The following is a 13,483-nucleotide window of genomic DNA, read 5'->3' as shown; positions in this document are numbered from 1 at the left end:
CAGACATTCCTCTGTGTGCCTGCTCCATCTTTCAGGAGCAGGACAGCTTTCTAAGGAAAAGAGCTTTGTGTCTGCCTTGGTCTCCCCCATAGCTAGCACAAGGCCTGCCACCCAGCAGACACTTTATCTGAGCATTGCTATTCACTTCAACTCAGGTGTAAAGAAAGAATATACTCTACAGCCTTCTCAACAAGGGGTCACCAGCATGCCTTTGACACCCTCCAGCAAGGGTTAAACACGTCACAAACTGCCAGCCGTCCTCTTCCACTTTCAGACAGCTCAAGTTGTTGGGAAATTTGTCCTGAAATCAGGCTGAAATCTATCTTTGGGCATCTTCCACCCACTATTCCTCGTTCTTTCATCCTGGGTCAAGCAGAACACGCTAATCCCCCTTCCACATCACTTTTCAAATAGTAGCATTAGAGAGTGGCTACTGCGTGCCAGCCACTGTGCCGAGCACTTTACAAATATCTCCTTTGATCCACACAACAACCCTGTGAGGTAGGCACCATTTCTAGACCCATTTTGCAGATGAGGAAATGTAGGCACAGAGGTGAAATGACTTGTCCAGGGTCACACAGCTGGTAAGTATCTGAGGGAGAATTTGAACTTGGATCTTCCTGCTTCCAGGTGCAGAGTTCCATCTCCTGTGCCACCTGAAGACAGTTCTCATGGTCCTCTGACAGCTTCTCAAGGGCCTTACACCATGTTCTTGGAGCCCTTCATCCTTCTGTTCACTCTTCTCTGAATGCACCTCACCTTGGTCATTTCTTTCCCACACTGTGATGCTCTGGCCTGAACACTGCCCTCTAGCTGTGGTCTCCTCAGGACAGACTTGGGCTGACCTATTACTGACCCCCCTTCCTAGATCGTAGGCCTCTCCATGCCCCTCAGGAAGGCACTGGTCATTCCAACCATCAAGTTTAACTAGTGATTCACACAGACACTGCTATCCCCTAAAATCCCCAAATCCTTTAACAGGAGCCATGGCTGCATCACCCTCCCCCACTCATTGGTTTTTCTTTTCTAATTCTTGTTGAGGACTCTGCTTTTACCTCCACTGGATATTTTCATTTGGATAGAATCCTAAATTTTAGCTAGCTGAAACCTCCTCCATCCTATCAGTCATGTGACATCTCGACCCCTCCCTCCCAGCTCTAGCATTGGCACATTTGGACAAGCACACCTTGTGCTATTTCACTGAAGTCGTTGATAAAAATGCTGAACAAGCACGGAGAAAAGGGGAGATCCCTGGGGCAATCAGGACAATTCCCCTGAGACCTCCCAGGGAGCTGGCATCAGCTCATTAGCCAGCACTCGACAGGTAGGGCAATGTAACCCGTTAACCCTTTCCAAATCCACCTGTCATCTGAGATTCAGACTGTGCTAAAATCTGACTGCACTTTGCAGAATTGCTCTGATCCAAGCAAAGACTAGCAGCTCATCAGACACCATTTTACAAGGGATCTGGGATCTTGGCAGCGTAGGCAGGAAATGCACATTTTTATCCTGTGCAGTTCTGCCCTCCTGTCACGAAAACAAACTGCTTCGTGGACCAAAGGAGAGATAGTGCTCAGAGTCTGAAAAAGTGCTTGTTCAACTGAGGTTGGAAATGGCTTTCTTGATGGAGCAGTTCCCACCTGCTTGATGAACTCATGCACCTTATATAAAGCAGTGAACAGGAAGGGAGAGTTCAGGATTCTCTGTCCAGAGTCACTTGCCCATAATGTCTCATTGAGGCACAAAGCACAAATGGGGCAAGAACATAAAATCAGGGTTACCTAAGGGACATTTAGAATAGGCTGGAGCTCACCTTGAGATGGGAGAGAAGGGAGAGTGAGGTTAATAAACCTTTGCCTCTATGCTTCTAACTTAAGGGGGGAGTGGTGGGGGGGAAGAGTTTAAAAAGGAAAGTAAGTTAATCTGGGTCCTACAATTACCTAAAGGTAACCTGTCCAATCCAGTAGGCAGAGATGCAGAGATTTTACAGAGCTCTAGGGAGCCCAGCCTCTTAACAGGCATGACCTGGATGAAGATCCCGACCAGGAGACTGAGAAAGGGCAGTCAAACATGAAGGAAGAAAAACAGGTGAGGTTGGACTCATGAAAACCTGGAGAGAAAAGAGTGGGAAGGAGAAGAAGACCCTGGATTCAATCCTGGGTCCGTTACTCTTCTCTCTTCATTCTACTTCACTCAGTGATCTCATCAGCTGCCATGGATTGAATCACCCTCTCCATGCTCATGATTTCTCAAATCTACCTATTCTGCCTAAAACCCTGTGCTGACCTCCAGTCTTTCATCTCTCGTTGCTTTGTTGATGCCACAAATTGGATGTCGTGTAGACATTTTCAACTCAACATGTCCAAAACAGAACTCTTCATATTCCCCCTGTTCTTTCCCCTCCTACCTTCCCTATTACTGTAGAGGGCACCACCATCTTCCAGGCTCCTAACCTTGGCATCATCTTCAAATCCTAACTTCTGTCCAAGGGATTGCCAAAGATTGTCCAATTTACCTCTGCAACATCTCTTGTGGATTTCAGCTTTGCAGCACCTCTCATCAGTTTCACCTCTCCAACATCCCTTGCAGATTTCACCCTTCAACATCTCTCAGATTTCATCTTTGCAGCATCTCTGATCAGTTTTACCTCTCCAACATCTCTTGTCCATTTCAGCTTTGCAACATTTGTCATCAATTTCACCTCTCCAACATCTCTTGTCCATTTCAGCTTTGCAGCACCTCTCATCAATTTCACCTCTCCAATATCTCTCACAGATTTCATCTTTACAGCATCTCTCATCGGTTTCACCTCTCCAATATGTCATGCAGATTTCACCCTTCAACGTCTCTTGCAGATTTCACCTTGGCACCATCTCTCCTCAGGCTCACCTCTGCAGCATCTTTCAAAAACAGAACTTTCTTCTCTGATGCTGCCCCTACCCTAGTCCAGGCCTCATCTCCTGTGCACTGTTGTTTTCTTATGACTCACCATTTATTTTATTTGTACAAAGTAGTGAAGAATCATACCATGGCTGGGGGAAAATGATGTTTTAGGATTTAAACAAGTTCTTTCATTTTGAAACATCTCTTTTGAAGGCTTGGGACTAGCAATCTTAGCTCCAGCATCTTTGGGTTTGGACTCAGCAAGCTTCCCAGCCTTGGAATCACTGGGCTCGGTGTCCTTAGAATCAGACTTGGCTGCCGTGGGATCAGACTTGGTGACCTTGATGGCAGACTTGGTGACCTTAAGGTCAGTGCGCTTTGGAGCCTTAGAGTCAGGCTTCATGATCCTGAAGCCTGGACGTTTGGTGGCAACCCTAGGGCCTGGATGCTTAGTGGCCACCTTGTGGCCAGCATGCTGGGCACTCGCCTCAGGGATCTTAGCCCTAAGAAGTTTGACCTCGAAGGCCTTGGTGGCTTCATGGCTTCTGCTTGGACCTTGGGAATTGTTTGGTTTCTTTGGTTTACATCTTCTTCAGCTCCTTCTTGTGTTTCTTGGCAAAGCATGTGTTTCTCAGAAACTTGGAGTTGACCCATCTCAGAGACATGTATCACCGTGACTTAGGTTTCCTGATGCCCTTTCTGTGCCATTTTTGTGATTGGTTGTGGCTAGTATGGTTCTTAGACTTAGCCATCTTTACACAACAACCTTCACTAACAGGCATTCCACCCACTAGAAGAAGTCAAAGCTAGAGAGAGGATAGGTCATGCCTGCACTACTGCAGTATTTCCTGGTGGATGTGCCTCCCTCAAGTCTCTCCCTCCTCCTTCCAGTTGTCAAACTGATTTTCCTGAGGTGCAGGTCTATGCCACTCAACTCCTCAATAAACCTGTGACTCTCTATTGCCTCCAGGATCAAATACAGAATCCTCTCTGAACGAGAGTTCAAAACCCTCCCTAACCTAGCCCTCTCCTGCCTTTCCACTCGTCTCGCACTTCACTCCCCACTTCTTCAATCCAGTGACACTGGCCTCCTGACTCTTCCTTGCACATGACCGTCCATCTTCCATGCTGGGAATGTTGTCCCTCCTTTTTTCTGCTTCCCTAGCTCCCTTCAAGCACCAGTTAAAATCTTACCTTCTACAAGAAGCCTCCCCCAACTCGCCTTCATTCTGTCTTCTGCTGACTTTTCCCTCTTTTTCAGTACATTCTTTGTACTCATTTTTTGCACATTGTCTCTCTCATCAGATTGTGAGTCCCTTGAGGGCAGGCACCCTGTTTTTGTCTTTCTTTCTATTCCTACCTTTTAACACACCTGGTGCATGATAAGTATTTAATAAATATTTATTGACTGAATGATCCTATTAAAAGCTGCAGAGCGATGGATGGAGGATAAGGACTGAGAGAGGACTGAGAGAGGATCGGACAGTCAAGAAGTCACCAGTTTGGGTGGAATAATGAGGTTGGAGGCCAGACTACAGAGGGTAAAGAGAGTGAAAGAAAGGAAGTGAATGTGCCTCTTGTAGACAATGTACCCAATCAATAAACATTCCTCAATCCAGCAGAGGACATGAGGGACAGAAACATCCAAATGTGGTCAATGGTAACCTCATTTCTTACAGAAACACCAACACATCTGCTGCATTTTTAGTATTTTTGTTGTCTCCTTGGCAGTTTCGTTTTTGATATATACTCTCGGGGTGGTTCAATCTCACACCTAGATTGCTGGAAATTTAGCTTTTCCTTCCACAATTTTTCTCCGTTTTTATAAAGGCAGAGGGGATCTTTCTTCATGATCTTCCATCGCCCTAATTCAGGTTTTGGGAACGAGGTCATGTTCTAAACCTGTGTTGCCCTTGGTTGCCACATTTCTCTATTTGATAATGGGATCAGGTGGTGCTTGGCTAAATATTTTCTAGGATATTTTGACCTCCTCTAGGTGGCAATTGCTTTATGTTGATTCAATTTCTGCCCTTTCCTTCCTCTGTTTCCTACTTTTCACCACTTTTCACTTACTTGAGTGGGTCAAGTTGAAGCTATTTGGATTGCATGCCATCTTATCTTTCTCTCTAATTTGGGGGTTTTGTCCTCTGCTTTAACAAGATGATTTGACTGCAAAGATTATTCAGAAATGATTCCCACATCGATAACCAATCATTTCTTATCCATTAAGATACATTTTAGGCTGAGATTGTTTGGCATTTGACACACCCAGGGATTTCCTACACTCATGTTTTTTGTTTTTGTTTTTTAAATTAATTTATTTATTTAACTTTTAACATTCATTTTCACAAAATTTTGGGTTCCAAATTTTCTCCCCATTTCTCCCCTTCCCCCTAAAACGCCAAGCATTCTAATTGCCCCAATCACCAGTCTGCCCTCTCTTCTTGCCCTTCCCTTGTCCCCATCTTCTCTTTTGTCCTGTAGGGCCAGATAACTTTCTATACCCCATTACCTGTATTTCTTATTTCCTAGTAGCAAGAAAAATACTTGACAGTTGTTCCTAAAACTTTGAATTCCAACTTCTCTTCATCCCTCCCTCCCCAACCATTCCCTTTGGGAAGGCAAGCAATTCACTATAGGCCATATCTGTGTAGTTTTGCAAGTGACTTCCATAATAGTCGTGTTGTGTAAGACTAACTATATTTCCCTCCATCCTATCCTGCCCCGCATTGCTTCTATTCTCTCTTTTGATCCTGTCCCTCCCTAAGTGTTGACTTCAAATTGCTCCCTCCTTCCACTGCCCTCCATTGTGTCATCCCTCCCACCCTGCTGATCCCATTCTCCCCCACTTTCCTGTATTGTAGGATAGGTTTTCATACCAAAACGAGTGTGCATTTTATTCCTTCCTTTAGTCGAATGTGATGAGAGTAAGCTTCATGTTTTTCTCTCTCCTCCCCTCTTTTTCCCTCCACTGAAAAGTCTTTTGCTTGCCTCTTTTATGAGAAATAATTTGCCCCATTCCATTTCTCCCTTTCTCCTCCCAATACATTTCTCTCTTGCTGCTTAATTTCATTTCTTTAAGATATGATCTCATCCTATTTAATTCACTCTGTGCTCTGTGTGTGTGTGCATGTGTGTGTGTATGTGTAACCCTACCAACTACCCAAATACTGAAAAGTTTCAAGAGTTACAAATATTGTCTTTCCATGTAGGAATGTAAACAGTTCAACTTTAGTAAGTCCCTTTGACTTCTCTTTGCTGTTTACCTTTTCATGCTTCTCTTCATTCTTGTGTTTGAAAGTGAGATTTTCTTTTCAGCTCTGGTCTTTTCATCAAGAATGCTTAAAAGTCCTCTATTTTATTGAATGACCATTGTTTCCCCTGAAGTATTATACTCAGTTTTGCTGGGTAGGTGATTCTTGGTTTTGGTCCTACTTCCTTTGACTTTGGGAATATCATATTCCACGCCCTTTGATCCCTTAATGTAGAAGCTGCTAGATCTTGTGTTATCCTGATTGTATTGCCACAATATTTGAATTGTTTCTTTCCAGCTGCTTGCAATATTTTCTCCTTGACCTGGGAACTCTGGAATTTGGCCACAATGTTCCTAGGAGTTTCTCTTTTTGGATGTCTTTCAGGTGGTGATGGGTGGATTCTTTCAATATTTATTTTGCCCTCTCATTCTAGAATATCAGGGCAGTTTTCCTTGACAATTTCATGAAAGATGATGTCCAGGCTCTTGTTTTGATCACGGCTTTCAGGTAGTCCCATAATTTTTAAATTGTCTCTCCTGGATCTATTTTCTAGGTCAGTGTTTTTCCAATGAGGTATTTCATGTTATCTTCCATTTGTTCATTCTTTTGGTTTTGTTTTGTGATTTCTTGGTTTCTCATAAAGTCATTAGCCTCCATCTGTTCCATTCTAATTTTGAAAGAACTATTTTCTTCAGTGAGCTTTTGGACATCCTTTTCCATTTGACTGATTCTGCTTTTTCAAGCATTCTTCTCCTCATTGGCTTGTTGAACCTCTTTTGCCAATTGAGTTAGGCTATTTTTAAAGGTGTTATTTTCTTCAGCATCTTTTTGGGTCTCTTTTAGCAAGGTGTTGACCTGCTTTTCCTGTTTTTCTTGCATCTCTCTCATTTCTCTTCCCAGTTTTCCCTCCACCTCTCTAACTTGATTTCCAAAATCCTTTTTGAGCTCTTCCATGGCCTCAGCCCATTGAATGTTGATTTTGGATGTTTGGGATACAGAAGCCTTGACTTCTATGTCTTTCCCTGATGGTAAGCCTCGTTCTTCCTCATCTGAAAGGATGGGAAGAGATGTCTGTTCACCAAGAAAGTAACCTTCTCTGGTCTTATTTTTTTTCCATTTTTTGGGCATTTTCCCAACCAGTTACTTGACTCTAGGGTCCTTTGTCAAGAGTAGGGTATACTTTGAGAATCTGTGAGATCTCAGTTGCTCCAAGGTGGCACGATCAAGCATGTGCTGCTCTGGACGCAGAAAGGGATTTTTATGTCCAGAATCTTAGCAATTACGTCTCCACAGCCACCTAGCCTCCAGTTCCATCAAGTCAGCACTGGGGGCTGATTTTCAGATAAGCTGTATGGGCAGGTGTAACGGGACGAGTTAGAGCCAACCCCTATCCATTTCAGGACGCCACACTGAGAGCCTGCCTAGATAACCTAGGGGCTTGTCAGTAGGGGTGGAACTAGATGGATTTCAGGAGGAAGGGTCTCGTCTTTGTTTGCAACGTGGCAGTTCTTTGTCCTGGCTCCGGATGTCCAGTGGAGAAGACACCCATATAAGGAAAGGTGATAGGTGATAGGTTCAATGTGAAAGGTGATAGCTGATAGGTTCAACGTAAGGCTTAGGAATGTTTTACATAAAGACTACATATGCATGTGAATGAGATGAAATACACGGAGTCTTCACCACCTTTGTCTCCCGCCCCATTTCATTACTCACGAGATCAAGGCCTCTTGCTGGACAAGAGCCTTGGGTCGCGGTCAGGGGTTCCCGTAAATGGTCTAGGGGACCCCAACAGGCGGGGCCGCCATTCAGTGTGAGACAAAGACCAGCTAGGCCAGGTCCTCCACCCAGGGCTGAGGTAAGACTCAGCTCTTCAGTGCCCCCAGGGGTTTGTACGCTGTATGGGCTGCTGTGCACCCTCTGTGGCTGCTGCCTGCTGCTGGAGCTATAGGAAGGCCCTGCTCCCTTCCTGGCCAACTGAATAAACCACATCACAGATCTTTGGCGACTGTGGGTTGAGGGATCTGAGAACCTGCTGCTGCAACTGGAGATTCCACAACTGGAAATTCCACTCCTGAGGTGTCCTCCTTCCAGAGTCTCATCGCGTTGCTCCACGCCACATCAGGCGGGCAAGGCCAGGCTGGGCTCCACGCTCCGCTCAGCGTCCAGCACAAACGATGTTTCTGTGGGCCTTTCAGGTCACCATCGGCTGAAAATCTCCTCCACTCTGTTGTTCTCCACTTCTGCTGCTCCACGATTTGTTGAGAGTCCCTCTCTACAGGTATTTTGTGGGCTGTGTGGGGAGACCCTACATAAGTGTGTTTTTCTAGTCCCCCATCTTGGCTCCGCCACCCCACTCATGTTTTTTCATATTAACGAAAATCCACCTCTGGTCTCCCTTATCTATGGGAAAAAAACCCTTATAATAAATATATACAATTCAAATTCCTGCAATTAAATTTTTTTCAATTCTTCTAACTCTTCCTGAAACAAGTATTTCTGCTACATAGATGACTGAACTCTTTCCTTTCCTAATCCTAGGTTACACTTTGCAATGTCTTTTTTGCCATTTTCTCTGCCCACCTTTGCACTGAAATCACCAAATATCAAGGTGTATATTGACTTCATCTGGAGAAATCTACCGTTTTTCTCCATAGAATTTCTTGTCCTCATCTTTTGCTCTGATGTTGACTCCAAAGCTCCAAGGAGGTTTCGGGAGCTGCTGTATTTGCGTTTGGCTAATGAGATCTGTAAAGTAAGTAGGCTGAATCACCTGAGTCACTTCTTGTTTGTTAGATCCAATGATATCAATCCTTTTCTTGATTTCTCAAAGAGCCTGTGAGCCATCCTTCCATTTCCTGATTTCTGTGGCTTCATTTATAGCAAAAATGTCAATATTGATACACATGCTATCCTCCAATGGAATGCTGAATAGGAATCAATGGAGAAGGATCTCACATTTAAGGAAGTGCAGTTCAACTGAAGTTCAAACTATACCCAAAGGACTATACAACTGTGTTATATGTACCCTTTGACCCAGCAATACCACTACTAGGTCTGTATTCCAAAGAGATCATAAAGAAGGGAAAGGACCCACATGCACAAAAATGTTTATAGCAGCTTTTTGTGAGAGCAAAGTATTGGAAATTGAAGGGATGCTCATCGATTGGGAAATGGCTGAACAAGCTGGGGTGTATGAATGGAGTGGAATACTACTGTGCTATGAGAGTCATGAGTAGGCTGATTTCAGAAAAACCTGGAAAGGCTCACATGAACTCATGCTGAGTGAAGTGAGCAGAACTACGAGAACATTGTACACAGTAACAGCCACTTTGTGTGATAAGTAACTTTGATAGACTTCGTTCTTCTGAGAAGTACAAGGCTCTAAGACAATTCCAAAAGACTCGTTGGAAGAAATGACATCGACCTCCAGACAAAGAACTGTGAAGTCTGACTGCAGATTTAAGAGCACTATTTTTCTCTGTTTTTCTTTCTCGTTTTTCCCTTTTCTTCTGATTCTTCTTTCACAACATGACTAATGTGGAAACGCGCGTAATATGATTGTCCACATATAGCCTATATCAGAGCGTTTTCTGTCTTGGGGAAAGGGAAGGGGAGACGAAAGGAGAAAATGATTCTGGAACTCAAAACCTTATAAAAGTGAATGCTGAAAAGAAGTATTTTTTTAAATAGAAAAGAAAATGAGGTTCAAAGCTGCAATTTCATAGCCACCTTCTGCTTCCTTTTCTGACACTGTCTGTTATCACTGGAGTCCTGCAAGAGGGATGCCCACAAATTTTGTCTTTTTGGTTTAGGAATTGCCATGGCCAAAAGTCACCACCTGGTGGCGAGCCCATAGCTAAGACTGCTCAGGATCCTCATGCTCCTATCTCAGCAGCCTCCTCTTGTCCGATGCCTTCCCTGCCCCAGTTGTCAGGGTTCTCGCCATCCTCATACTGACTCATTCATGTACACGGAACAGAAGAGACGCTCTCTGAGGACAGAGGCCACTTCACTGCTCTTTCTGTATCTCAGTCCCTACAATGTAGCAAGAACTTCTCAGATTATACAGAGCTGAATGGACTTACCACCTCCACACTGATCTGGGGCTTCCATTCCCCATTATCCATTGTGGTGTCCGATCCTTCCTATCCCAGAGATCATTCTCCTCAAAAGAGAAAATAGAAGTAAAGGAGAAGATTGTATCAGCTCATTTATGCCAATCCCTTCCTTGTACTTTCTCTTACCTGCAACATAGCTTGCTTGCAATGCACTCGCACGCACGCACACACACACACACACACACACACACACACACACACACGCAGAAATTTACACTTGAATCTAAAATATTGAAGCGAGTTAGACCTAATTATGGGAAATCGAATGATTCCAACCATTCTCAAGTTATTTCCATTTTTTTAAGAGCTGGAGTGGGAGGATAAGAAGGTAGTCTAATCGGCACCCAAATAAAGGATGTTGAGAAATAAAACAGATATTAAGGTACTTGTGGAATTCACACACGAGGTTTACGTGGACCCACTCCCCGCGCGCGCCCCCGCCTCAGCTCGCCACCGCTTTGCCCCCGCGCCCCATTGTCCGCCCGCCCCACGTTCGCCCCGCGTTCCCCCAATGTTCCTCCCGCGTGTCCACGGTAGCGGCCGACGCGGACGCGATCGCGGCTGGCGGGCGGGGGAGGGTCGGAGCCGTTTCTGCAGGTACCTTCTCTGCATGTACCCGGGCGGGTCAGGGCCGGGAGAGGAGGGGGCGGGGCAGGGGCCACGGCTCGGGCACGGTGCCCTCCTCTGTGCCAGGACACGGCCGCCCCCCCAAACCTGGGCACAGAGGCGGCCCCTCCCCTTGTCTGCCCCCGAAACCTGGGCACAGCTCTCCCGCCAGAGTTGCCCCTGGTGCAGCTGCCTCTGGTTCATCCCCTAACCTCTCCCCCAAATCCCCAGCATCCAGGGATGTCGGTAACTGAGTTGGGTCCCTCGGTGCCAGGCCTTCTTGCCCCCTTGCTTCCTCTCCCCACAAACAACCCCAAAATGGAGTTGCCCAGGCCCGGACTCACTTCCCAGTGCCAAGGCCTGGCATGCCTTTCCACCTCCCTCTGGGCCAAAGTTGTGTTGATTTTCCCAGTGAGTGTGTGCATACACGTGTCTGTGTGACTTGTGTGTATTTGGAGAGGGTGGGAGAGCTGGCAACAGTCCCGTGCCCAGACCTGATGCACCCTGTCCCCTGGCCCCAGATGCCCCCCTTGGCTGGCCAGACTGGGACTCATCACCCACTCTTTGCCTGGTCTTGGCCAGGCTCATCCTCCCAGTGCCAGAGGCCAGCTGCCCTCCAGCTTACCCTCTAACGTGGGGCATCCCCAGCCCGGGGATGATCCTCCCAGGATGAAGGCCCTGCTGCCCCTGGCTCACTGGGTGACCCTGCCAGAGCATCATGGCCCCCTTCCTAGTTCCTCCCTGAAGGAAATCCTCTCAGGCCACTGGCCACTTCCCTCCACTTCCCCTGAACTTTGCAGAGCTGAACCAAACTCAGACTCCCGGCACGTGCAAGTGATCCCTTTTCTTTGGGTTAGCAGCTCCTGAAAAGGACTGTGGAGGGTGTTGTGGGTCATCGCTGGGCAGATGAGAGAAGGCCAGGCTGCTCCACGCTGGAGCTATTGAAAAGTGTCAATGTTTGTGGTTGAAACCTTACCAATCCCCCAGGCCCTTTCTGGGCAGCCTGGAAGAGTCTGTCCATCTCTGGCCCTGCAAATTCTGTTCACAATCTGGGCAGATCCTGTGTGCTCACCAGCCTGAGCCAACCGGAGTCCATCCCTGTGGGTCAGTGACTGCCAGAGCAAGACAGTAGGTGGCCTTCAGATGAAAGTCACTTGGCTGGGGAGGCATGTGAAGGTTCAAGGCAGGGGGATGGTAGCATCTTGGCCTGACAGTCCCCAGGAGACTGTGGGAGACTAGTGAGATTCTGGGTAAAATCAGCTCTCATTTGCACATAACAGGATGGAGTGGGGTGAGTCAGGATAAAGCAGAGGGATGTAGGGGGCAGGTGCCCCAGGTTCTAACACCACCCTGGCCCTGCTGGTGACCATGTGATGGCAGATGAGGCAGTATCTTTCTAAACTGGGCTTTTATCCTCTCACATGAAAACAAAGGACTCTTCTTGATGAGCGCCACCTTATTGGGGGCCAGTACTGTGACTGCCTCTGAAATCTCCAAGGACCCTTTCAATACTAATATTCTATGGTTGTAGGTCAGCATAGGAAGTAGTAGCAGAGAGAGAGTTCTGCCTTTACTGGGCCTGCAACCATGCCTTGTGCTGTTCAAAACATGGGCGTTTTTTGAGGGGGGGAGGGCAGAGCAGGGATTAGATTATGATGACAGAGGGTAGGGTTGGCTTTTCCCTTTGACTGTAGAATTCAGAATAGTCAAGAGCTTAGATTCTCTGTCTTTATGATACTGGAATGCTGAAGATAAGGCTACCTGGCAGACCGGGGGCTTTCCTTGGCAATTTGCGGGGTGCCCATACAGCCTTTTCAGGCCTCCCCTGGGATGTGGTTAGGTTTGTATCCACAACAGCCTGACTACTAGCTGTACTGCTTTGTTTGAGGCCTCGGGCAAAGACTCCACCCAAGCATGGGGGAGGGAGGGTGAGAGCTGATGCTGATGCCCGAGTGGGTGGGCATTCAAAGACTCCAGTGGGGCAGACTTGATTACCATGTGGGGGTGGAAGCTAGCAAGGGACATCAGGCCAGCTGTCTGCCTTGGCTGCTGCCGATTTCCCTCTTCCTGTCCTTGCCAAGTGGGCACCCCATCTTCAGAGAAGCTCACGGGTCGACCAAATGGGCTTCCTTAGCCAGGGAGACATATGGTTTCTTGCTTTTTAGGACAAGTCTAGTAGGAACTCTCCCTGCTAGCCAAACCAGGCCTTCTTGTTCTCCCAACTGGCAGAGACATCCATTGGGGTCTCTGTCCCACGACCCAAGCAAGCATCTTGGAAATGAAAGCAGTAACCCCCAGAATACAGCTTCTGGCAAAGGTCACAGGCCCTCCAAAATCAAGGTTGGGTATATTAGAGATGGTTTTATAGCATGGATAGACTAGGAAACCAAGCTGAGATCCCCTACAACCTGGTCTCGTCTGTAATCTGAGTTAGGGGTGGTCTAATTCATGTTCATGACATCCATGTCTCCTAAGGCTGGGACAGCCTCCCTTTTGTATCAGCCCTCTGTCACTGAAACTTTGCTTGTGCAATCCTTGACAATTCAGAAATCCCTGAGGAGGCAGTGAGGTTGGAGCTGAGGGAGCTGGGGGACAGGAAGGCCCAGGGCCTGCTTTGGAGGC

Source organism: Notamacropus eugenii, chromosome 3 (genome assembly GCF_028372415.1).
Source record: "Notamacropus eugenii isolate mMacEug1 chromosome 3, mMacEug1.pri_v2, whole genome shotgun sequence".
NCBI lineage: Eukaryota > Metazoa > Chordata > Mammalia > Diprotodontia > Macropodidae > Notamacropus > Notamacropus eugenii.
The sequence above is the reverse complement of the archived record's forward strand: the minus strand, read 5'-3'. Positions refer to the sequence as shown.